Genomic DNA, 26,070 nt, shown 5'->3' with positions numbered 1-26,070 from the left:
GGTAGATTGTGTTAAGACAGTCTTAGACTGTGTTAAGACAGTCTTAGAAAGTACACAAAGGGTGTACTTCGCATAAAATTTTTCTGTATGATTGAGAGGCTCCTTCCCACTCCAAATGGCTGTTCAGCAGGGTTTGCTGCTGTTGTTTTTTTTTTTTTTTTTTACATGGTAGTAAGTAACTTTTGGGAATCTGAAATATTAAACTCCCCTCCACAAACCTGACGTGAATGATAAACAGTACATAAACAAAGAATCCCTTCTTCAGAGCAGAATGCCAACAGCTGTAGACGTAACTCAGTGGCTGTCCGACAGCACAACCCAGGGCAGCGGCTTTTGACTGTCAGGAGGGTGGAATGGTGTGGTGTATTCTGTGGACTGCCCTGAACAACAGGACTTATGTTTTCTGCCAGTTCCTTTGAAAGGACTGTATTGTATGAAAAGAGACCCTTCATTTGTCATAACCCTACTGTGTGCTGGGCTCTTTGCTATTGGATCACACCTGACTATATCAATTCCACAAGACACCCTATCACAGTGGTTTCTAAAACAGCATTTCTTAACCCATTAGTGGGTAACAACCAGCATTTTTTTAAAAAGTGGAATCAGATGGTATCAGAGTATATCACACTTAGTAACCTTTGTTTCAGATGTATGTGTATAGAGATAGGGTGTGTGTTTGTGTGTGTGTGCACGTGTATGCTTGCATGTGCATCAGATCCTGACAATAGTGTATTTTTATTATGTTGTGCTTTAAAAAGTTGGAAAAACATAAGCCTATCAGATGAAGTTTGGTATTATTTTCAGATGAGGAAACTGAGACTCTGAAGTTAAGGGCATTGTCTGTAATCATAGTAAAGTTTGAAGTCAACTCTTTCTGGCTTTTCCACATTTGATCTAGAACATGACAATTTTGTTACAGGACTTTTCATCTCTGATGATTTTCTAAGATTTTGGAGTTTACAGAGACACTGACTTGCCCCTGAACATTGTTTTAAAATCAGATTACCAGTTCCAAGTTTGACTGGTTTCTCAAAATATCTCAACATGGTCTATTTCCGGAGAAGGGAAAAGAAAGATGAATTTAGTTACTTGTCTTTATTAACAGACAAGGAAAATCTAGAAGCTCTTTTCCTCTTACTGAAGGACAGCCTAGTTTTATCCAAGAGGAGAAACTAACTGGAAGCAGTAGCAGGCTCTCTCTTTTCAGCATTCAAGAAAATTTTGTGTTGGTGAGACCAGTGTTGATGTAGTGAGTGGGTAGACATAGCAGGAGGAATCTGCCACCTTGTGTAAAATGTTTTGGTTTTCACTAATCAGGCATACTTTTGGATAGACTTAATTAACATTTGTTCTAGTAAGTACTGTTACAACATTTGCCACCCGTCCTACCCACTTCCCCAGCCTCCTGGGAAAGAGGTGGAACTTTCATGATGTTTAGGCAGCTATTTTGGCCTTAAAGGACAGACTTTTCAGAAAGGCATTATTTTCTCTGGCATTGCTTCCCTCTTGCCTGTAGTCACTTTTGAATGAATTCCTGATTGGTTCAGCTAGACTTTTTCTTTTTTGCACAGAAGAAATTGACCTTGTTGAAGATGCCAGAAAAATACAGTGAAAACCTGCTACCTGCTCCCTTATCTTCCTCTCTGTACTACTTTGTTACCCCACCCCACTCGAGCCCCCAGTAAAAAGTGACCTTTTGGCCCAGGGCCCTATCTGAGTGTTTTGTGTGGCAGAGCTGTCTCTGGCTGACTCCCAGGATTGTTAATGACTTCCTTCTCTGTCTCTAAATAATTGCTTGAAAAGGCAGCTGTGGAGAGACATTGCCCCCAGTTTGCAGGCTTATTAATTCCAGCCATATGGAAGAGGGTGCAAAGAAAGAAGGTGGAAGTTACTTTGCCAAGAGTAGCAAGTGGAGGGAAACAGAGATACAGGCTTTAGGGGAAGAGCAGCACCACCACATTGCAGACTAGACTTGGGGTTTGTGAGGTCTGAGTAGATTTCAGTCTAAAGAAACTTCGTTAAATCCCAAATAGAGGGAAGCAAACTAAAAAGCAGTTACTCTATATTTAAATTCCTTACAGTAGGGTTCCTCTGGTATTGTTTGAATATAACGTAGCCTGTAGGATACTTGTGTTTTTTTGTGCACCTCTTCAAGAACAGAAGCATGCAAGTAGTGTGCACAGTCCGAGGAACAAAGAGGGAAGACATCCAAGAGATTCCCTAAATGTCAGCCTTCATGGACTTGACCATTATTCATAACTTCTGCGTTTGTCTGTTTCCACATTGGCCTTTGAAACAAGTTTCAAAAAAGATATTCTATACCTTGCTCCTTAAAAAAAAAAAAAAAGAAAAAAAGAAAAAAAAAGGAATAGTTAGTCAAAACATGTATAGACAGAAGGAGAATCAAATACAGGTAGGAAGTAAATACTCCAGTTAGCTGTTCAGCTCAGCTCTAATACTTCTAGCACTCAGTGTTATAAAGGAAACAAGATAGGGCACTTGATTTTTATTTTCCAAGAACAGGAAACATATCAGGTTTCAAAGGAGATGCAAACTCTTTCCTAAAACCAAGTTATAAAACAAGTTTATGCAAGTCTTTAGACAAAGGGCATTAAAGAAATGAATGTATAATGCAGCAACAAAGGTTTCCAAGAAGATGCAGAACTCTTCTTGTGGGTGACTTTTTGGTGTCTGCTCCACAAACATCAAGGGTGTGGCCATTAAGGCCACTTTCACAGAGTGCAGCTAAGCGTTTTAAGTTTCCTGTGATGCACTTTTTTGCCTGAAAAATAGACTAGGTGGGTAATTTCCATTAAAGCTGTGGTTTTCAAACTTTGATGCACATTAGGATTACTTGAGGCACTTTAAAAAGTATCTGTGCCCTGGCTGCATCCCAGACCAATTAAATCAGAACCTCTGATGGTGGACCCCAGGCATCAGTATTTTGTAAAACTCATTCCAAAGGTTAACCTAGTTTGAGAACCAGTGCATTTAGATGATCTTTACTTCATGTTAATTCCTTCAGATGAATATTTCAAGTAGTTAAGTCCTAGAATGCTATTATTCCATGTTGTTGATTTAAGGAAGTCCATGCAGTTTCTATTAACATTCTCTTAGGGACATTGAAACTTGTATTTATGCTGGGACCAAGGGCCACTACATCTTTCTTCTTCATAACCAGAACCAGAGTATTCATTAAGAAGCTATGTAGGATCAGCCTTAGCTGACCTTATCGTGGCTGTTGGAGAATATAGGACCTTAGATGAAGTATAGGGTAAACTTTTACACAAATTATTTCTGGCTCTGGATAGACTGTTGTCTTGGGAGAATGCCAGCATCTCTCCAAGTGAGATAAGGAGAGACATGTATTCCCTAGTTCCTTTTGAAGTTAAAAACATTGTTACATTTAATATCTGAACTCTCTGACCCTTACACAGGTGATATGACAGTGGGTATTTGTTTAAAATAATCAATTCTTCTTTTAATTTTGAACTTGGAATAACTGAATATATCTCAAAGGGTTGAAACATCAGAGGATCATTGTTTTTATGTAATCTGGATTTTATCACAGTCCAAATAATGCCTCTTTGGGATAATGGAAAGTGTGTGTGTGTGCGCGCACGCGCGCGCATGTGCGTGCATACATGTGTGAGAGAATGAGAAAGCGATTGACTGTGAATGACAATTATCTTGAATTGAATCATAGTGAAGCATATAGCAGGAATCATACAATAATAGTATTCTGGTTAAGAGCCACTTGCTTTTTTTGGCCTCGGGCAAGCCATAACCTCTGCTCCTCACTTTCCTCACCTGGAAAATTATAATACCTGCCTCTTAGGATTATTTTGAAGGTTAAGTGAAATAGTTCATAAAGCACTTAGGATGGTGCCTAGCACATTGCCAGTACTATTTAGGTGTTTATTAGAGCATAGTATCAACTTGTCCCACTAAGAATATTCTAAAACTGCTTTATTGTGTAAAGGCTTTTAATGGAGATGCTTTAACATCCGTAAATTACCTTTCTTTTGCTTGCTCAGGAAGTTCTTCTTTCTAACCTAAATTCTTTATGCTGTGCTACTGAGTCTCATGTGGGATTGCTTGTCCCCTGAGACCCCACTGAGTGAGTTCCGTCCTCAGATAACTGAAATGCAGTTATTCCCTCCCTAGCCTTAATTCCTATATTCTAACTCTCTGGTTGACTTCTGGGCTCCACTTATCTGAACCCACCCCAGTTTTTCCATGCTGTTGAGCAGAGATGTGCTTGGGGCTGATTATGATGGGAGGATGACCTCATAGTTTCTGATGCCATCTTCCAATGTATATAACTCAGCCCTAAGCATGCTTTTTAAAAATAATGGCTCTAAATTGCTGACATTTTGTCATCTGCTCAGACTCCTAAATCTTTTTCTGCTCCCTGGACTGAATGGGATCAGCTGGAGCAAGATGCCTTTGTGCAGTCCTGCATTTACTGTGCTTGAGTGACCTCCAGTAGAGCTGTGTGTTCCCTCTGAGTAACGTGGGTAATGATTACAGCGACAATGCTGCTATTGTGTCCAGAGGTTTGGGTCTGTAATTTCATAATGAAATGGAAAAACATGAGATTAAAAACCTGAATCTAGCACAGTAATTATATTTAAGTATCACAAATCATCTCTCTGTATTTAGTTTGGTGTTTGAGATTTGGCCTCTCTTTGTGGAATACAGTCAACGTCGTTTCATACGTCTGCAAAATGGAAGGCTTCTAATTTATGGCTAAAATGTGGGAATTGCTTTCTCTTAATGGGAAGGTGACGAGAATGGTATTAAATTTGAAGGATCTGGTTTGCTTCATTGACTAGAGTCAGGAAGGGAGGTTGTAGAACAACTGCCAAGGTAAAGATATGTTTGGGTCTTTTCATGGTTTAATTCCCAGATACTTAGATGTGACTACAGGCTCTCTCTTTAGAAGTTAACTGACATAGGCTGGCCTGGGAAATTCTCCAGGCCTTCAGCAAGCAGTGCAGTTGCAGAGGTGTAAATACCTTGCGTGAGGCTGTTTCTGTAAGGATGAAAGACTTACCTCCGGTTCGTTTCCCACAGGTAGGTTAGTGCACTGGCTGTGCCTGGTCTATTCGCTACCGGGGACCTTGCATGTACCTGCAGGCTCTTTAGTTTGGCTGAGCCCTGGTGGGATGGGAGGGTGGGGAAGGTGTAGGTGGTGGCAGCTGGCAGGTGTTCCTGGGTGGTGAAGAATGGTGAGTTAGGCTCAGGGCTATTCCTTAATATGAAGTTAGAGGGGAAGGTGATTTAAGACTAATGATATCTCCGTCTCCTTGATTTCTAGGAAACATCAGATATAAAATGATCATAGAAGGAAGCTGTGAAAGGGATAATTATTATTGTCAGTCATTTACTGATTATCTACTATGAGCCAAGCAGTTTTTGTTACCATCTTTAAACTTTACAGTAGACACTGCTATAAGGGCATTCTGTCCCTATAATACCTCCCACCACCAAGTAATTTCTGTTGATAGAGGCACTACAGATTATCCCTGCTTCCCCAAATCTTTCCTCTCAGATTCTCTGTGATTCTACAAGGCCAAGTACCTGGAGGATCTGAACTGCTTTGGGCCACTGTTTGTTGATGGAAGTGTGGTCTACCGGTCACCAGCATTGGAATCACTTGGGGAGCTTGCTGTACCTCCCAGGCTTCATCAACACGCCCTATCCAGGAATATTCTGGTTCAGTCAGTTAAGGGTGAGAGGGTTTGAGGTCTAGGAATTTGGATTTTGAACAGCCACCCAAGGGATTCTTATTTACAATAAATCTTGAGAATCACTGCCTTAGGGCTCTCTCTCCCAGGAGCAGGCTATTCCAAAGGATTTGTTATGTTGAAATTTGCTCTGTGGAACATGGGCCTATTTTTCAGGCCCCTGCCCCTTGGTATCATTGTCTTGGGTGAAAATGCCTGCTTTGATGGATTCCATTTCTTCTGGATGTAAGGAAGGCTGGGCTTCTTTGCAACTTTATCCACCCTCAGGGGTCGCAGAGAGAGAGGAGGGAGGCCTGCTAGGGAAGAGGTGGCCTGCTCCAGCACTAAACTTGTCACCATCTACGGCCTATGGTAGTTTCTGTTTCCACTGGAAACTCATTGAGCATTCTAGCACTATTTATGTTTTTGGTGTAATATATAAAAACAGCAATTCAGGGGACTTCCCCGTGGTTCAGTGGTAAAGAATCCGCCTTCCAATGCAGGGGACGCGGGTTCGATCCCTGGTCAGGGAACTAAGATCCCACATGCCGTGGGGCAACTAAGCCCTTGCGCCAAAACTACCGAGCCCGTGCACCTCAACTAGAGAGACCATGCGCCCTGGAGCCCACACGCCACAACTACAGAACCCACGTACTCTGGAGCCCGTGCGTCACAACTAGAGAGAGAAAACCTACACGTCACAACTAGAGAGAAGCCCGCGCGCTGCAATGAAAGATCCCGCATGCTGCAACGAAGATCTCAGGTGCTGCGACTAAGACCCGACGCAGCCAAAAAAAAACCCCACGGCAATTCAATGAAATTGAGCAAAGATTTATTGAGTAGCTGCGGAGTCTAAGGTGTCATGCCAAGGGGGACGGCATATGTAAGTAAAACAGTTTCCAGCCTTCATCCAAGGGGCTGTGTTCTAATGCTGTCCTCAGTCCTGACTCACAACTCTGGCGGTCTGAGCCTGTCCTGTGATAGGGTCTTCTACAGAGGGAAGTCAAAACAAAGCGCTCCGGGAATGTCGTGATGGAAACAGTTCATCCCAGTTAGGCAAAAGGCTTCTTTGGGGAAGTGGTCCAGGGAAGTGGCTTTCAGCCTTGCCTGTGTTTTAGAATAACTGGGGAGAATTTTTTAAAAATCTTAATATCGAAGCCATACCCCACAGCAATCAAATCAGAATTTTTGGAGTTTGATCACAGGCATCAGTATTTTTTAAGGCTCCCTACATGATTTTCCTGTGCAGCCAAGGCTGAGAGCCCCTGCTATAGAAAGAAGGGCAAATCGGCTGTCATTGGGATGAGGGATAGGCAGAGGCGGAAAGGTATTCCAAGCATGAACAGAGGCCTAGAGGCAACAAAGTGAAAGCTCTAGCTGGAGAATGCTGCTCAGTGGGGTGTGATTGGAGCACAGGACTCCTGGAGTGAGTGGGGAGGGAAATTATGCTAATTAGGTAGGGTTGGATTAAAGTGTTCTCCCGAGGAATTGGGAGACTTCATGTCTTTGCACTGTGCTTGGAACTCCCACTCACCTCCTGTTAACATGGAGGATGAGGCCCTGGGAACTTGTTGCTGCCCCAGGTACCGGTTGGTCAGGGCAGGTAACATGAGGCATGCTCAATTAGTTCCCTTTGCAAGGCTTTTTGCCTTAGACCATCCATCTCAAGCTCGTGCCAGGCTTAGCACTTTCTCTTGGTGTCTGTTGTTTGCCATTTTTCTTTATAAAAGCAAACTGAAGGTAACTTGGGGTCAGTGTGGTAGGAAGGTATTGATGTTAGGCAAGAACATGGCAATATTTTTCGTCTTTTTGCTGGGATCCTGTGAGCATGTTGTGGGAGAGTTGATGGGCATACTGGGGGCAGATGTTTGCAAGTAAAAGTGTGTATGTTTCTGTGTTCTTGCAGCTGCATTCATTTTGTGTCCGATTCCACTGAGGCCTGGTACTTTATCTGCTTAATGCTGTTTCCGGGAAGTTAATTTGCAGGTGCTATAAATATGCACGGTTCATATAATTCATTTATTCTTTCTCCCTCGAAGCCTCTCCTCTTTATTAGGCACTTTGCATTTGTCTGTTTGGTGCCTGTATTTTTTTTTTTTTTTTAATGATGATTTTTATTTTTTTTTATTTTTTTAAAAATTATTTATTTATTTATTTGTTTATTTATTTTTGGCTGTGTTGGGTCTTCGTTTCTGTGCGAGGGCTTTCTCTAGTTGTGGCAAGTGGGGGCCCCTCTTCATCACGGTGCGCGGGCCTCTCATTATCGCGGCCTCTCTTGTTGCGGAGCACAGGCTCCAGACGCGCAGGCTCAGTGATTGTGGCTCACGGGCCCAGTTGCTCCGCGGCATGTGGGATCTTCCCAGACCAGGGCTCGAACCCGTGTCCCCTGCATTGGCAGGTAGATTCTCAACCACTGCGCCACCAGGGAAGCCCGGTGCCTGTATTTTTTATGCCACTATTTTGATAGTAACATTACAGGTAAAGCCACTCAATTACGTAGGACTCTTTCTGTGCTTCGGGCAGGTGCATCTGTGCAGCCCAGGGGGAGGTCCATGTTTCAAGGTTTTGTTTCTCGTTACAGATAGAAAAACCAGGAGAGTTCAAGAGAGAGCTCATTTTCTTTCATTATTAGCGAGGAGACTATGCATTCACAAACAAAAACCTTAAAATAGTTCATAAAATAGTGCCACTCATGTACCCACCCTTCCATTCATCTGTTGACCCTCCCTGCCATCCACCTATCCATTTAGAGAAGGTAGTACAATATAGTAGTTGAGAATAACAGACTCTGGAGCCAGTCTGCTTGAGTTGAAATGGTGGCTCCTCCACTTGTTTAATCTTTTTTTGTCATCTTTAAAATGGATATAGTAACAATCTCATAGAGTTGTGATGATTAAGGGATTAATGTCCATAAAGTGCTTAGAAAGTGCCTGGGCATAGGGAAGTTCTAAGTTTGCTGCTGCTGTTATTATTATGGTTGCTGTTATTAATCATGGCAAATAAAATGTATTGGCAGATGAATTTGGTCCATTGGCTTCCAGTTTTGTGATCTTAGAATTTATACAGAGGAAAAAAGTTTGGAAAGGGAGTTTGGGCTGGATCATGGAGGGCCTTGATTCCAGATTTTAAGATCTGTAAACAGTGAGAAGGCCTTCCGGTTTCGGTCTTGGTAAGAGACGTCCATCAGAAAGTTATTCTCGCACCTTTGCACAAAATAAATCATTTGCAGAATTAGAACAATTAGGGGACTATTTTAATGGTCCAAGGTACAATAAAATGAATGAGAGTAGTGACAACAGAAATTGAGACTTGGCAGTGGGACACGAAAGGTTCTTTCTGTGGTTAGATTCTCTTGTACTTGGCTTGGGAAGGGAAGATGGGAAATTAATTTGGAACCAAAAATTTTGGTGAATTGATGCCCTCCATCTCCACCCTTGATGAGATGGGAAATTGTTATGTACGTATCATTACTGGTTATTGGAGGCAGAGGGGCTAGTGCCATTCTGTTCTGTGCTTTTACATGGCTCATTATCAACAGGACGCAATTAGCTCTTGAAGGGTGCCTGCCTGTTCTCCTCTCCACCTAATTACTGTGTGGAGCTTGGGTTCATGCACAAAGTTACCTTGATTACACAGTAAGTTTATGGAGCTGTAAATGTTCGTACACTACTTGGAGAAGGCCCTTCAGACTTTAACATTCAGGGCTGCTGTGGGTGGGCTGAGAACAGCCGTGATGGATATGTTTTCCAGATTCCATGGTGTGACGCCTTAGGTTTTCTATCCCTGTTCAAGTCTTCTCTTCTTCCACAATCGATAGACAATGCAGTGAAAAGATGTAACCTAACCGAAGATAGATGGAGTGGACCAGAAGTTGAAAATAGGGAAGAGACTGCACAGTCCTGCAGTCTGTCCCAGAATCAGACATTTTTGTGGCGTGATCTGGAAGAAGAAAAACATTTATGGCCAAACCTCACTAAATTGAACAATTGTGGGGATGGTGCAGACAGATTTGTGGGGTAGTTGGAAAGAAATGCAGTTCTATTATTTTTAGTTATAGACTGGTAACTTGAGCAAGGGCAATGAGGTATTGCCCAGCAGTACTTTTTTTGTTGGGGGGATTGGCCTTCATGTATAATTCGGAGTATCAGTCATTAATATTAAATATCTTTGATTATTTTCCTCTCTTTGATGGTGTGATCATGTCTGTATGATCTCATTTATGCTCTCATTTGCCCTGATAGCAGACTCTTTATGTTTGCAGTAAAACTTCCTTCAGCCTAACTTGAGTCTAGATTGCCCTAGAAGCTTTGAATTAACTACGGTACGTCTGAATGTGGAGGGTTTTTATTGAGAGGATGCAGTGGAATCACATGTGAGAAGTGCTTAGTGAACAGATACGAGTTCGTTTACTCCCTCTTTCCACTTTGAATGAGGGAGTGGCTAAGTTTCAAGTTTTGGGATACTGCTTTCTTACCTCCACCCCTAGAGAGTAACCTTGTAGGGGAGATGTTCTGGGACCTAGGGATGGTTGTGAGTGGGAGGTGGGGAGGAGTATTACCCAGAGCCCAGGTGTCCCTGCCGTCTCGTCTAGAGATCAGTGGTTCTCAAACTGCCATGTGCCTGAGAATCATCCTCCCCCTGTTTCCCCAAGGGATGGGGTCAGACTTCACAGATCTTGAGGTGCTGCTCTCTTGCAGAGATTAGGTATACAAATCCTGAATCCAAACCTGGACTGCTGTGCTCCCCCAGTGCCCACTCAGCATTCCTGGGCTGGTAGGAAGGCAGATGTTTCCTCAGCAGAGATGTGAAGCTCTTGCCTTCTTTTTTTGTCCTTTTAAATTCACACTGAAGAGAGTATTAGATATGCAGCAAAGCAGGAAGGAAAACTGACCTTGCCTGTCTCCAGAGTCTGAGGGAGATAAAGGAAGTGCCTGACTTGGAGGCAGCTGGAGATCTGTGGTGTTCCAGAAGACCTCAACTCTCAAATGGGCTCTTGGCAGCCTCACTGATAATCACAGTGTGATCGCTACTGGGCTTCCTTATTTAAGATGCTCTTAGATTTTCTTTTCTAACAGTATAAGGTTATGTCTTCACCAGCTCCTCAAATTTAAAAAAAAGAAACAGAGGGAGGCAAAACAAATCCCAGAACATTTTTTTTCCTCTTTCTAAAGGTTGCAAACATAAATCATATTTAGAACAATGAATGGAACTTATTTTTTATCTTCAGAAAGCTGGGCCTCTGGCATCTTAAAAAGTCTCTTTATTTTAGAAAGGAAGGAGACTGGTAAAGCGGAAGGGCTATGCTCCCGGGATCAGGAGACTCGGCTTTGCCACCAGCTGCCTGGGGCTACTTGGCCAGAACCGGTCTCCACTTTGAGCCATTTTCCCTCTCTATAAAATGTGGGGGCCATCAAGCTATTTCAGTGAGAATGCTTTACGATTCTAGTGATGGGCTCAACGCCTGCATCATAGACAGTTTGTAGATTTTGTCGCCCTATTTCGAATTTGTGAGGTATAGTGTCTACCATCTATCTTTGTTGCACTCGGGGTGTCTCTTCACTAGTGTTTCATAAAATTGTGGTGAGTTAGTGCTGGGGGGACCTTACGAGAACAGGTGGTTCACCCTGTGTTCATTTTACACAGGAGACACATGGATACCCCAACTTGCTTTCCCTAAGGTTGGGGCATCATTTGGGGTCTTTTCACCTTTCTCTTCGGTGTGTTTTAAGACGTTGTGTTGCCCCCTCACCAAGGTGTTATCTTTCAATTCCATATTCCTTCCATTTTCCCTGGGACACTGGAGTATTCAGCTGCAGTTTTGGGCAAAAGTACTCCTGTGGCCTCCCATGTTTTAAAAATTATAAACTCCTTGTAAGAAGAATTTGATCATATTTGAAGAATTTGATCATATCATGCTAATATATTTACACACTTTACAGATGTATTAGGTTATAAAATATATATGTTAGAAATTACATAAGAATGGTATGAGAAATAATTATAAATAGAAGCTCTGATTTTTTCTCAGTGCCCCAGTGTATCAGTTTATACCTTCTGTGGAGTGTGAACTTGCTTTGAGGACCACTGATCCCAGACCATGGTGGGCTTAGAGTTTAGACTGCCAGCTATGCAGTTTCCTGTGGCACTTGTCAAAAATACTAATTCTGGTACCTCAACCCAGACCACTGAATAGAACATCTCCTGGTAGGACCTGGGAGTCTGCATTTTCAGCCAGTTCTCCTGGTGCCCCTGAGCCAGTTTTGGCAACCGCTGTTAGAGACAAGCAGAAGATATATCATTTGTAGTACCTATAAACTGCATAAGCGTACATGGAATTTCTCAAAACCCCTTCAGGATTCTCTAGGTGCTTTTTTGGTTTGTAACTCCAAATATTTGCTATTGTACCTCAGTTTTTTTCTCATTAGAAATCTAAATATTATTGGAAACCTAAAGATAATGAAAAATTAGACAATCAACCTTTACCAAAGTAGATTTAAGGGTTGTTTTTAATAACTTATGTGTCTATAACTGTATGTTTGAAAGGACAGTTCAGTATCCTAGTTATTGAGCATGTACTCTCAAACATTCAAATAAAATCAGTGTCAGATAAACATGTAACAGGAAATTTGTTTCTAACTATACACTCCAGGTCAGCCTGCTCCCAGCTGCCTTGTGGATGTCAGGGTTATCTGTTCCTGTATCAGCTTTGGGAAAGCTCCTACACAAAGTTCTAAGTCGCAAGAGTGCAGGCCATTTGAGAACGTGTGATAATTAAGATTCAGCAACTAGACTAAGGCTGAATGAATAGAAATCAGAGCAGCAGTTGAGCTGGTGGGAGTGAGTAAGCCATAATTATATCTGGGGTCACCAGATATATCCCTGGTGTAGAATTCCAAAGCAGCCCCTCCTTTTGCTGTCTTCTCCTACCCTGAGATTTGGCCAGTTATCCCTAACCAAATTTGGTCTCACCGCTGGGGTGAGATTGTGAAGCTACTTTTGCGCACATATTGTGATTTGGTATTTTAAAAAATGTTCACTTCCCTGCCAGCCTCAGTTCAGTCTTTTAGTCTCTCTTGCAGTAAGTGTGCCAAAGGTCAGGAATTCTGGCAGTTTGATTCAGCTCTGCTCCCCTGATAGCAGCTAGCACAGGCCTTGGGACATAGAGCCTCCTGACATGAACTGATGCAAGTATCAGTGATTCAGAAGGTCCCACATGGTGGAGTCTCTGCCCACTTATTCAGCCACAAACAGGTCTTGTAGCTCTCCTGGCTCCTCCCTGCACTTTTCCTGGAAAGGGCTCTGTTGTTGTTTCTGAGCCTTCCCATTTGTTTCTATTCTCTCTGTCTGAAGTACTTCCAACCCCCTCACCTTTTTGCTTGGCTAATTCCTACTTATCTTTTAGATAAATAGTTACAATTGACACTTCTTTTGGTCTTCCTAAACTAGGATAGGTATCCCTGCTGTGTGCTTCCATGGTCCCCTCACTTCCCCTAGAATAACTTTTATCATAGTTTTTGGTTCTTACTTACTAATTGTTATCCCCTAGACTAGAGTCTGCTCCACCAGGACGAGGATTCTAGTCTTCTTGCTCATCATTGTTTCCTCATTGCAAAGTGTAAGGTATGTGACATGGTAGGTTCTCAATCAACATTTCTTGACTGACTAAAGTAAGTACATAATAAAACAATATATGTCAGTTAATGGGGTTATTGGTAAGGATATACTTGTCAATTTTAGTAGTGGTAATTAACACTGCTAGGTTTAACTGCTGGGTTTTATGAGAAAGAATGATTAAAAGTAAATAGAAGGGAAATGGAACTTATGACCAAAAGGTTTTATGTGCCTGTTGATGCCTACTGCTGGGCAAAACTTTCTGCAAATAAAGCAGAGTACCTTGATGGACTTAATTTACATACTATAAAATATAAAAAAATTAAAGACATTACTATGCAATATGGTATTTACTATACTATGTACAATCTGTAAAAAAAACACTTAGGTGTCAGTACCAACATGCATTCATTCATTTATTCATTCACTCAGCAGGTTTATTCTTTGTATATGTGCCAGACACTATTCTAGATGCTTAGGACCCAATGGTGAACAAAACGTACAACATCTGTCCCAAAGGAACATACATTCTAGTGGTGGAGACAGTCATTAAAGAAAGTAAATAATCTAGAATATTAGAAGCTGGTAAGTGCCATGGAGAAAAAGGAAGGAGGAAAGGGACACAGGAAATGCTACCGTGTGTTTTGGGGGTGGTGGTGGATGCAATTTTAGATTCAATGGCCAAGACAAGAGTCACTGAGAAGATGGCTCTTGAGTAATGATCTGAAATGGGGTGAGGAAGTGAGCTGGGCAGGTATCTGCAAGAGAAGAGAGGTGCGGAGGCCACGAGGTGAGATGGTATGCTTGGCTCTTTGGAATGTGCTCACCATCCTTCATGTTTATTACATTAACCAGACCAGCATGTTGGGATCAAAGTGAACTGTTTATCAGAATCTGTATATGTTTCCTGTCTTTGGACAGCTGCCCTAGCTAATCCTTAGCCTGAATATGTACTTTAAGGGTAGTGGATTTATTTCTTTTTACAAAGTTTGTTTGATAGAAAAGGCCCTACAGAAGCCTTTCTTTTTCCTTTTGTGGGTCAGAATTCCTGCTTTATTATCTGTGCTTACTCTCTAAGCTCTAGTCTGTGGCGGAACCACCTCTCTGAGAGCTTGTATTCCTTGAGGGCAGGGTACATTTCTTGTTTAGCTAGTTTACACAAGTCTTATCAGCTGTCCCCTGCATGGGGACCTGATAAGTTATTTTGGCTGATAATGGAAGGGCTTTTCTGTGTACTTCTGTCCCCCCTTGATGGCTTCCTTATCTGTTCTCCTGTAGCACTGTGAACTCATTTCATTACTTAATGAAATTTTATCTTATGTTATTGCTTATTTTGTGCAGCTGTCTTATCTGTCCAACTAGAGAGGAACTTGCATTTTCTTTCTCAACCTTGGAGTGCTGGCTCATAGTGGATATGCTATGTATACATCACTGGTTGCTGTTGATCAAAGTGCTTGTCCCTTTTGGATGAGTGAACCAATATCTTACTTTTCCAGTGTTTTATTTATTTTTTTTTGGTTTACAGTCTATATCTTGAGTTCAGTTCTACTTAGGACTTGGCCTGGGTACACTGCTGGAGAGCCCAGGGGAATAGTATAGTTATTAAGGGAGAAATCCTTTGTGAATTCTTAAATCTTCCAATGTAAAGATTTTTGGTTTATAGTGGTTTTCTGCAGATTGACAGTTCTTCCGAGAACCTCTGTTGACTGTTCATGACAGACACGTTGTAAATTAATTGTTCTTTTAAATTTCATTGACATTTTCTTTCTCACTTGGTGGTCATTTCCTCAAAAATATTTGCTCACTCCAAGGCAGTTACTATAATGCCTAATAAAAGAGAATGAAAAAAGCCAGGTTCAGCTGTGGGTGCTGGTCTGGGCAGTTTCTAGCTCCTCCCACAATGGTGGGCAATAATCAGATCTGTGTCTCAGCAGAATTATAAATGACTGCATTTTATGGCTCTCCTTAGGAATTGCTTTGCTTGGAATACTGTAGTTGAAACTGCTGATGTACTGTGCACTGTTTTCTGTTGGCAGTCTACTGTGAATGGCACCAACTGGAGATAACTCTTGAATAAATACTGCCACTTATTACATGTGGTCGCTGGTCCCCCTCAGCAGACTGTGCATGTGACTTTGAGGAGGTCATCCAGGAGCCCCTGATGTCCACCAGTGTATCACCACTCACTGGATATGCTTCCTTATAGAGTGACTTTTTGGATTGCTTTTCTGGAAACCTCTGTGTCCCGATCCATCTCTGTTTCCTCTGCCCATACATGAAAGTCCATATAGTTGTTGATAGTTATGGAAAATACAACCTGAAGACTTGCAGTCAAACAATAAATCCCTGTCTGCCCATGCCAGTCAGTACGTAACCTGTAAGCTAGTTAAACTCAGCATCTCACAGGTGTTCCTAGGGAGGAACACAGTGTCACACACTCGTTTCTTTGGGGCTATTAACATTTTTCAGAGCTCTTTAAATTTCATTTTCCAGTGACACCATATTAAACAGGGAAATAGGAGGGAAGGAGATGGGAGTTTTGCTGATGGATGGACCTGGCAATCATAATGCATACACACGGGGACACACACACACAGACCCCTGTAGTTTACTCTAGGTGGAGTTTCACAGCAGTGTTGCACGTGTCTTCTGTGGGGAGTTAGAGCTTTCAGTCCTCATCATATGAAACTTCCCATACCTTTGATGTTGCATTAGAGCTCATTTTTGATTTCTGCAGCATGTCAGAGAATTACCTCACTTGGTTCCTGGTGTGGCTCTGAAATGCTGAGTTTAGGGTGGATTTGAAGTGTCACTTTGGTCCTTACTTTGCAAAAGTCAGTGAAGAGTTGCCATGATAATTAATCCTATAATGCCTTTAATGAAGATTTAAATCATCATTCTCCTGATCTATTAGTTTTATTCCTTGTTGAGAGCCAAAATATAGGAGGATCATGGGCTCACAGTTACATGGATGGTGACAGACCTGGGTTGTTGTTGAGAATTGCAGATTTTGTCGTCACATGTGTCATGTCTTGAGTTGTAGCATCTTTGGGTTCCATCAGCTTCACCTGGGAACTTGTTTGAAATGCAGATTTTCAAGGCCCCATCTAGATTTCCTGGGGGCGGGGGTGGGGGTGGGAGGAAGCCAGCAATCTGTGTCTTAATAAGCCCTCCCAAGATTCTGATGCACACTCAAGTTTAAGAATCACTGAACCAGGGGGGAGTTGCTTTCCTTTCAGTCTCTTGAGCTTGCAGCAGTTAATATTTTAGCTTTTATATGAGGGAGGACAGTTACGTCTTCCTTTAAACTCTTCCTTGGTGCAGTTGATTGTCAGATGCAGAATGCTGACGTGAGGATGGATTGTGAATATGACCCACTGTGGCAGTGTTTACAGCCTCCGCCCAGTGCTCTGTGGACTTAATTAAGTAGCACCTTTGGTAATAGGTAGATAAATTTACAAGGATGTTGTGAGGTTGCATGGCAAGACTTTCAGAACACACCAACTTTATGTTTGTGGCAAGTGCTTTGTCCAGTGTTGGCATTTTTGAAATCATCCTTTAACTCTGTCCCCAGCCCAGAAATTTCCTTGTGAGAACTATATTTACTTTAGACAGACTGCTATGGTGGGAGATAGTCAGAAGGAGGGGACAAATAATGCAGAAAAGCAGACTTTCTTTGTATTTCTTGCTGAGAAGAAAAAAATTCCAGTGAGGAGCTAAAGAGGCTTCATATCTTGAGTGAGGCAAATGATCACAGTAGGATGGTAGAGGAATAGAGTGCAACTGTAAGAAAATACCCAACTATATGGAGACAAGAAAATATGTGGGGGAAAAGAATATGAAAAAGAAACAATGCAAATTCTTCTGCGTGATTTTTGCAAATCTTTGTAAAGATGGAACCAAGCAACCTAGGGAATCAGGTAGGTAATCATCCTAAAAATTACAGTAGCGATGAACTCTTTCCTTCTGAGACAGGTACAGGAATCAGAGCCAACTTTTATTTCCCTTAGGAAATGTAGATGTGATGCCCCCAGTGAGCACTGAGTTAATATTGGATGATAGTATTCCAGCAACTGGGACAAAGATAGTTTTCTTTTTCCTGACTGATTCTAACCAAGGTCTTTCACTAGCTTCAAAACCACAGAAGAAAGACAAGAGTATGAGGATAAAATTCAGAAATTTTGCTTTTTCTTAGGATATTCATCTAAAGGTTTAATAGAAGATGATGTTAGAATGGAATATAGTAATAGCTTATATTTGTTGCTTCCATGTATGAGACATTGTTCTAAGGGTTTTACAAGTATTGGACCATTACTCCTTACACAGTGTTATGAGCTAGGTTCTATTATCTTCATTTTATAAGTTGAGGAAACTGAGGCACAGATAGAAGTTAGTTCACCCAAGGTCACACAGCTAGTAAATGGGATTTAAGCCCAAGCAGATTCATTCCAGAGCCCTTGCCTTGTACTGTCATACTCATCTGTGGGCTCCTTCTTCCTTATGATTTCAAGTAAAGAATTGTCATGGATTAGCTTTTTACTACAGTAAAAGTGCTTGTTTGTCAGACCCTTCATCATATTTGGTCCTAGGAAAAGAACTCTTTGACCTTATTGAGGGAGTTTTTTGTGTTTTTGTTTTTGTTTTGCATTTAACATCTGATCAGGAAGTATTTGTTGTGTAATATTATTACACCACTGAGTGTAGATTTTAGGTGGAAACTTAAAATATTTATAGCAAGTGGTGGCCGACTTGCTCGTATGATGTTTAGTTTACTGGACCTCATGTTGCCTCCCTGAAGCTTAAATGATATAGTGGCTGCACAGGGGTATCATGGAAACGAAATGTCGTAAGTGTAATGAGCTCAAATAAGATGAGCAGAGTCTAATGTGTTTTTTTAAAGTTGTTGTTTTCCTCCTTTTAACAAAGATGACACCAAATTGGAAACATCTGGATTATGTCACTATGGGTATTTAATTATTTTTTATTATAAATCACCAAGATCAAGATTTAAGATGCTGATTTCTAGTTATATTAGTTATGTATGGCTATGTATAAAATTACCTCAAAACTTACCTACTTAAAAGAGCAAACATTTACTATCTCATAGTTTCTGTGGGTCAGGTATTCCTGAGTGGTTCTTGCTCAGGTACTTTCATGAGATTGCAGTAGATGCTGGTTGGGACGGGTATCACCTAAATGACTGGAGCTGGAGAACCCACTTTTAAGATGGCGCACTCACATGGCTTTTGGCAGGAGGCCTCAGTTTCTTACCACATGGACTTCTCCAAAGTGACCTCTTGACATGACAGCTGGTTTTCCCAGAGTGAATGATTCAAGACAGAGACAAATGACCTAATCATGCAAGTCATAACTGTCACTTCTGCCACATTCTGTTAGTCAGAAGGGAGTCACTAAATACAGCCTGCATTCAAGGGAATTAAGCTACCTTGTGAAGGGAGGAGTATTAAAGAATTTATGGACATATTTTAATCATCACACCAGGCATGACTCCATACCTACTAAATCAGACTCTCTGGGTATGGTAATTTGCATTTTTAACAGACTCCCCCAGACGATTTCTATGCACACTTAAAGAACAACTAGGTAGGTGTTCAGGTGATATTTGTTGGGTGATTCAGTCTGGAAGTAAATGGATAGTATAATGTCACTATTCTGGTTTATTTAAGAAGCCAGATATATTTTTCATGTTAGTGTTCTAAATTTAGTGTTCTAAATAGTTAAGGTGTATGCTTAGGCACTAAGTCTGGTACTTAACTAGGTAATATAGTGAACGACGTATTTCCTTAGATTTTACTTTATCTGAAAAGACCTTTAGCTTTCATTCTGTCACTCAGATGAGCCCTCCTCTAATTTAGCCTGTGGTGTCTGAGCAGCTACCCTCAGTATATACACATAGCCAGAGGAGGAACTTCAGCTCACAGTTATAAAGAAATTAAGTATATGGCTAGGTAGGACAAGGCAAAAGGGTATCCTGGGGTTTTTGTTTCAGGATCTAGGGAGCTGGGCAAAATGTCTGATGATCCTTATTGGCTCACTGGCTTCTGCAGCTGCATGCTTTCTGTTAGGAGAGAGAGGGGTACAAAACCAGGGGGTCGCAAAGAACAGTCAGATGGCTTCTGGAGCCCCTCTAACCTGGACTTCACTCCCTCTTAGATGTTAAAGGCTTTCAGTGGACAATCAGGCCCCCTTCTCCATCATAGCCATCATTTTCTTACCTTCCCATCAACATAAGTCCTCTGAATCCTTGCCTACAAGGAATGCAGCTAGTTATTTCAGAGTGGAGGGTGCACATCATGGAAATACATGACTCCTCTTCAAATCTATACACCAACCACCCATCTTCTTCTCTCCCTGCCCCTAATGAAAGAAGGCAGATAAATACAGATGCTCAGAACCCTAGTCTCACATTTCATCTGAAATTCCTTGATTGGTAGAAGCACACAATTAGGGGATAAAAACCCCAGAGAGGAAATAACACAGCGATGCCTGTAAAGAGAGGCCTTTTCAGCATAAGTGAGCATTGCACCCAGAGTCTGTGATCACACACTGGAACGGCCATATGATAGAGCTGACATGGCCCACTAGGTACAACAGATTGTTCTGCTTGTAACCAATCAATACCGCAATTAACAAATATTTATTGAACACCTAGGAAGCACCCTGGTTCACATGGCCCTCATCAGCTACTTTTAAGAGTAATGCAGAACCTCCTAACCTGTCTGTCTGCCTTCAGGCTTGCCTCTGCCCCAGTTAAATCAGTTCTGTACATTGAAACCAGAGTGAATTTTCCTAAAATATACAAACTTGACCAGGTCATTGACTTACTTAAAATGCTGTGGTTGATGATCAGCATCCAGATAAAGCCCATACTCCCTAGCACAACTTAAGAGATAAGTCATAATCTGGCTCCTGCCTGACTCTGCTTCCCCACTGCTGCTTCTCCATATACGTTCTAGCCTCCAGACACTCCCCACTCCACGTGCCCCCAACATGCCTGCCTTTATGGTGCCGTATAAGAGTGGATAAGGGAGGGAGGGGCAAGATGGCGGAAGAGTAAGACGCGGAGATCACCTTCCTCCCCACAGATACATGAGAAATACATCTACACGTGGAACTGCTCCTACAGAACACCCACTGAACGCTGGCAGAAGACGTCAGACCTCCCAAAAGGCAAGAAAATCCCCACGTACTTGGGTAGGGCAAAAGAAAAAAGAAATAACAGAGACAAAAGAATAGGGACGGGACCTGCACCAGTGGGAGGGAGCTGTGAAGGAGGAAAGGTTTCCACGCACTAGGAAGCCCCTTCGTGGGCAGAGACTGCGGGTAGCACAGGGGGGAAGCTTCGGAGCCACGGAGGAGAGCGCAGCCACATTGGTGCGGAGGGCAAAGCGGAGATTCCCGCACAGAGGAGCGGTGCCGACCAGCACTCACCAGCCCGAGAGGCTTGTCTGCTCAGCCGCCGGGGTGGGCGGGGCCTGGGAGCTGGGGCTCGGGCTTCGGTGCTAGCCGGGAGGGAGTCCGGGAAAAAGACTGCAGCTGCCAAAGAGGCAAGAGAATTTTTCTTGCCTCTTTGTTTCGCGGCGCGCAAGGAGAGGGGATTCAGAGCGCCGCCTAAACGAGCTCCAGAGACGGGCGCGAGCCGCGGCTATCAGCGCGGATCCCACAGCAACAGGGACGCAGAGGGAAAAACGGAGAGATTCCCGCACAGAGGCTCGGCGCCGAGCAGCACTCACCAGCCCGAGAGGCTTGTCTGCTCACCCGCCGGGGCGGGCGGGGGCTGGGAGCTGAGGCGCGGGCTTCGGTCGGATCCCAGGGAGAGGACTGGGGTTGGCTGCGTGAACACAGCCTGAAGGGTCTAGCGCACCACAACTAGCCGGGAGGGTGCACGAGAAAAAGTCTGCAGCTGCCGAAGAGGCAGGAGACTTTTTCTTGCCTCTTTGTTTCGCGGCGTGCAAGGAGAGGGGATTCAGAGCGCCACTTAAACGAACTCCAGAGACGGGCGCGAGCCGCGGCTATCAGCGCGGACCCCAGAGACGGGCATGAGACGCTAAGGCTGCTGCTGCCGCCACCAAACAGCCTGTGGGCGAGCACAGGTCATTCTCCACACCGCCCCTCCCGGGAGCCTGTGCAGCCCGCCACGGCCAGGCTCCCGTAATCCGAGGACAACTTCCCCGGGAGAGCGCACGGCGCGCCTCAGGCTGCTGCAACGTCACGCCGGCTTCTGCCGCCGCAGGCTCGCCCCGCCTCCTCCGTACCGCTCCCTCCCCCCGGCCTGGCTGAGCCAGAGCCCCCGAATCAGCTGCTCCTTTAACCCCGTTCTGTCTGGACGGGGAACAGACGCCCTCAGGGGACCTACATGCAGAGGCGGGTCCAAATCCAAAGCTGAACCCCGGGAGCTGTACGAACAAAGAAGAGAAAGGGAAATCTCTCCCAGCAGCCTCAGAAGCAGCGGATTAAAGCTCCACAAACAACTTGATGTGCCTGCATCTGTTGAATACCTGAATAGACAACGAATCATCCCAAATTTAGGAGATGGACTTTGGGAGCAGGATATATTAACTTTTCCCCTTTTCCTTTTTTTTGTGAGTGTAGATGTGTATGCTTCTGGGTGAGATTTTGTCTGTATAGCTTTGCTCTCACCGTTAGTCCTAGGGTTAGGTCCGTCCGTTTTTTTTTTTTTTTTTTTTGGCTTAAAAAAATTTTTTTTCCCTAATAAATGTTTTCTTAATAATTTTTTCCTTATTTTCTATTTTTAAAAAAATTTTTAATAAGTTTTTTCATATTTTTTATTTTAAAAAAATTAAAAAATTTTTTTCTTAATAAATTTTTTCTAAATAATTTTTTTCTTATTTTTAGTATAAAAAATTAATAAATCTATTTTTGAAAATTAAAAAAAAATTTTTTTTCTTAATAAATTTACTCTTAATAATTTTTTTTCTTATTTTTTATTATAATTGCTTTATTTTATTTTATTTTATCCTCTTTTTTTCTTTCTTTCCATTTTTTCTCCCTTTTATTCTGAGCCGTGTGGATGAAAGGCTCTTGGTGCTCCAGCCAGGCATCAGGGCTGTGCCTCTGAGGTGGGAGAGCCAACTTCAGGACACTGGTCCACAAGAGACCTCCCAGCTCCACGTAATACGAAACGGCGAAAATCTCTCACAGATCTCCATCTCAACATCAAGACCCAGCTTCACTCAACGACCAGCAAGCTACAGTGCTGGACACCCTATGCCAAACAACTAGCAAGAGAGGAACACAGCCCCATCCATTAACAGAGAGGCTGCCTAAAATCATAATAAGGCCACAGACACCCCAAAACACACCACCAGACGTGGACGAACCCACCAGAAAGACAACATCCAGCCTCATCCACCAGAACACAGGCACTAGTTCCCTCCACCAGGAAACCTACACAACCCACTGAACCAACCTTAGCCACTGGGGACAGATACCAAAAACAACGGGAACTACGAACCTGTAGCCTGTGAAAAGGAGACCCCAAACACAGAAAGATAAGCAAAATGAGAAGACAGAAAAACACACAGCAGATGAAGGAGCAGGGTCAAAACACACCAGACCTAACAAATGAAGAGGAAATAGGTAGTCTACCTGAAAAAGAATTCAGAATAATGATAGTAAGGATGATCCAAAGTCTTGGAAATAGAATAGACAAAATGCAAGAAACATTTAACAAGGACGTAGAAGAACTAAAGAGGAACCAAGAAACGATGACAAGCACAATAAATGAAATTAAAAATACTCTAGATGGGATCAATAGCAGAATAACTGAGGCAGAAGAACGGATAAGTGACCTGGAAGATAAAATGGTGGAAATAACTACTGCAGACCAGAATAAAGAAAAAAGAATGAAAAGAACTGAGGACAGTCTCAGAGACCTCTGGGACAACATTAAACGCACCAACATTCGAATTATAGGGGTCCCAGAAGAAGAAGAGAAAAAGAAAGGGACTGAGAAAATATTTGAAGAGATTATAGTTGAAAACTTCCCTAATATGGGAAAGGAAATAGTTAATCAAGTCCTGGAAGCACAGAGAGTCCCATACAGGATAAATCCAAGGAGAAACACACCAAGACACATATTAATCAAACTATCAAAAATTAAATATAAAGAAAACATATTAAAAGCAGCAAGGGAAAAACAACAGATAACACACAAGGGCATCCCCATAAGGTTAACAGCTGATCTTTCAGCAGAAACGCTGCAAGCCAGAAGGGAGTGGCAGGATATACTTAAAGTGATGAAGGAGAAAAACCTACAACCAAGATTACTCTACCCAGCAAGGATCTCATTCAGATTTGATGGAGAAATTAAAACCTTTACAGACAAGCAAAAGCTGAGAGAGTTCAGCACCACCAAACCAGCTTTACAACAAATGCTAAAGGAACTTCTCTAGGCAAGAAACACAAGAGAAGGAAAACACCTACAATAACAAACCCAAAACATTTAAGAAAATGGGAATAGGAACATACATATCGATAATTACCTTAAATGTAAATGGATTAAATGCTCCCACCAAAAGACACAGACTGGCTGAATGGATACAAAAACAAGACCCATATATATGCTGTCTACAAGAGACCCACTTCAGACCTAGAGACACATACAGACTGAAAGTGAGGGGATGGAAAAAGATATTCCATGCAAATGGAAATCAAAAGAAAGCTGGAGTAGCAATTCTCATATCAGACAAAATAGACTTTAAAATAAAGACAATTACAAGAGACAAAGACGGACACTATATAATGATCAAGGGATCGATCCAAGAGGAAGGTATAACAATTGTAAATATTTATGCACCCAACATAGGAGCACCTCAATACATAAGGCAAATACTAACAGCCATAAAAGGGGAAATCGACAGTAACACAATCATAGTAGGGGACTTTAACACCCCACTTTCACCAATGGACAGATCATCCAAAATGAAAATAAATAAGGAAACACAAGCTTTAAATGATACATTAAACAAGATGGACTTAATTGATATTTATAGGACATTCCACCCAAAAACAACAGAATACACATTTTTCTCAAGTGCTCATGGAACATTCTCCAGGATAGATCATATCTTGGGTTACAAATCAAGCCTTGGTAAATTTAAAAAAATTGAAATCGTATCAAGTATCTTTTCCGACCACAACACTATGAGACTAGATATCAATTACAGGAAAAGATCTGTAAAAAATACAAACACATGGAGGCTACACAATACACTACTTAATAACGAAGTGATCACTGAAGAAATCAAAGGGGAAATCAAAAAATACCTAGAAACAAATGACAATGGAGACACGACGATCCAAAACCTATGGGATGCAGCAAAAGCAGTTCTAAGAGGGAAGTTTATAGCAATACAAGCCTACATCAAGAAACAGGAAACATCTCGAATAAACAACCTAACCTTGCACCTAAAGCAATTAGAGAAAGAAGAACAAAAAAACCCCAAAGCTAGCAGAAGGAAAGAAATCATAAAGATCAGATCAGAAATAAATGAAAAAGAAATGAAGGAAACAATAGCAAAAATCAATGAAACTAAAAGCTGGTTCTTTGAGAAGATAAACAAAATTGATAAACCATTAGCCAGACTCATCAAGAGAAAAAAGGAGAAGACTCAAATTAATAGAATTAGAAATGAAAAAGGAGAAGTAACCACTGACACTGCAGAAATACAAACGATCATAAGAGATTACTACAAGCAACTCTATGCTAATAAACTGGACAACCTGGAAGAAATGGACAGATTCTTACAAATGCACAACCTGCCGAGACTGAACCAGGAAGAAATAGAAAATATGAACAGACCAATCACAAGCACTGAAATTGAAACTGTGATTAAAAATCTTCCAACACACAAAAGCCCAGGACCAGATGGCTTCACAGGCGAATTCTATCAAACATTTAGAGAAGAGCTAACACCTATCCTTCTCAAACTCTTCCAAAATATTGCAGAGGGAGGAACACTCCCCAACTCATTCTACGAGGCCACCATCACCCTGATACCAAAACCAGGCAAAGATGTCACAAAGAAAGAAAACTACAGGCCAATATCACTGATGAACATAGATGCAAAAATCCTCAACAAAATACTAGCAAACAGAATCCAACAGCACATTAAAAGGATCATACACCATGATCAAGTGGGGTTTATTCCAGGAATGCAAGGATTCTTCAATATACGCAAATCAATCAACGTGATACATCATATTAACAAATTGAAGGAGAAAAACCATATGATCATCTCAATAGATGCAGAGAAAGCTTTCGACAAAATTCAACACCCATTTATGATAAAAGTCCTGCAGAAAGTAGGCATAGAGGGAACTTTCCTCAACATAATAAAGGCCGTATATGACAAACCCACAGCCAACATTGTCCTCAATGGTGAAAAACTGAAACCATTTCCACTAAGATCAGGAACAAGACAAGGTTGCCCACTCTCACCACTATTATTCAACATAGTTTTGGAAGTGTTAGCCACAGCAATCAGAGACGAAAAAGAAATAAAAGGAATCCAAATCGGAAAAGAAGAAGTAAAGCTGTCACTGTTTGCAGATGACATGATACTATACATAGAGAATCCAAAAGATGCTACCAGAAAACTACTAGAGCTAATCAATGAATTTGGTAAAGTAGCAGGATACAAAATTAATGCACAGAAATCTCTTGCATTCCTGTATACTAATG

The 26,070-nt window shown here is 42.0% G+C and overlaps 1 protein-coding gene across 3 annotated transcripts in view; it reads left to right on the top strand.

Annotated features, from left to right (window-relative positions):
• Positions 1–26,070, top strand: part of AUTS2 (activator of transcription and developmental regulator AUTS2) — a 1,116,331-nt gene that overhangs the window by 175,035 nt on the left and 915,226 nt on the right. The window lies entirely within an intron of this gene.

Source organism: Eubalaena glacialis, chromosome 13 (genome assembly GCF_028564815.1).
Source record: "Eubalaena glacialis isolate mEubGla1 chromosome 13, mEubGla1.1.hap2.+ XY, whole genome shotgun sequence".
Classification (NCBI taxonomy): domain Eukaryota; kingdom Metazoa; phylum Chordata; class Mammalia; order Artiodactyla; family Balaenidae; genus Eubalaena; species Eubalaena glacialis.
Note: the sequence above shows the minus strand (reverse complement) of the source record. Positions and strands in the feature narration are given on the sequence as shown.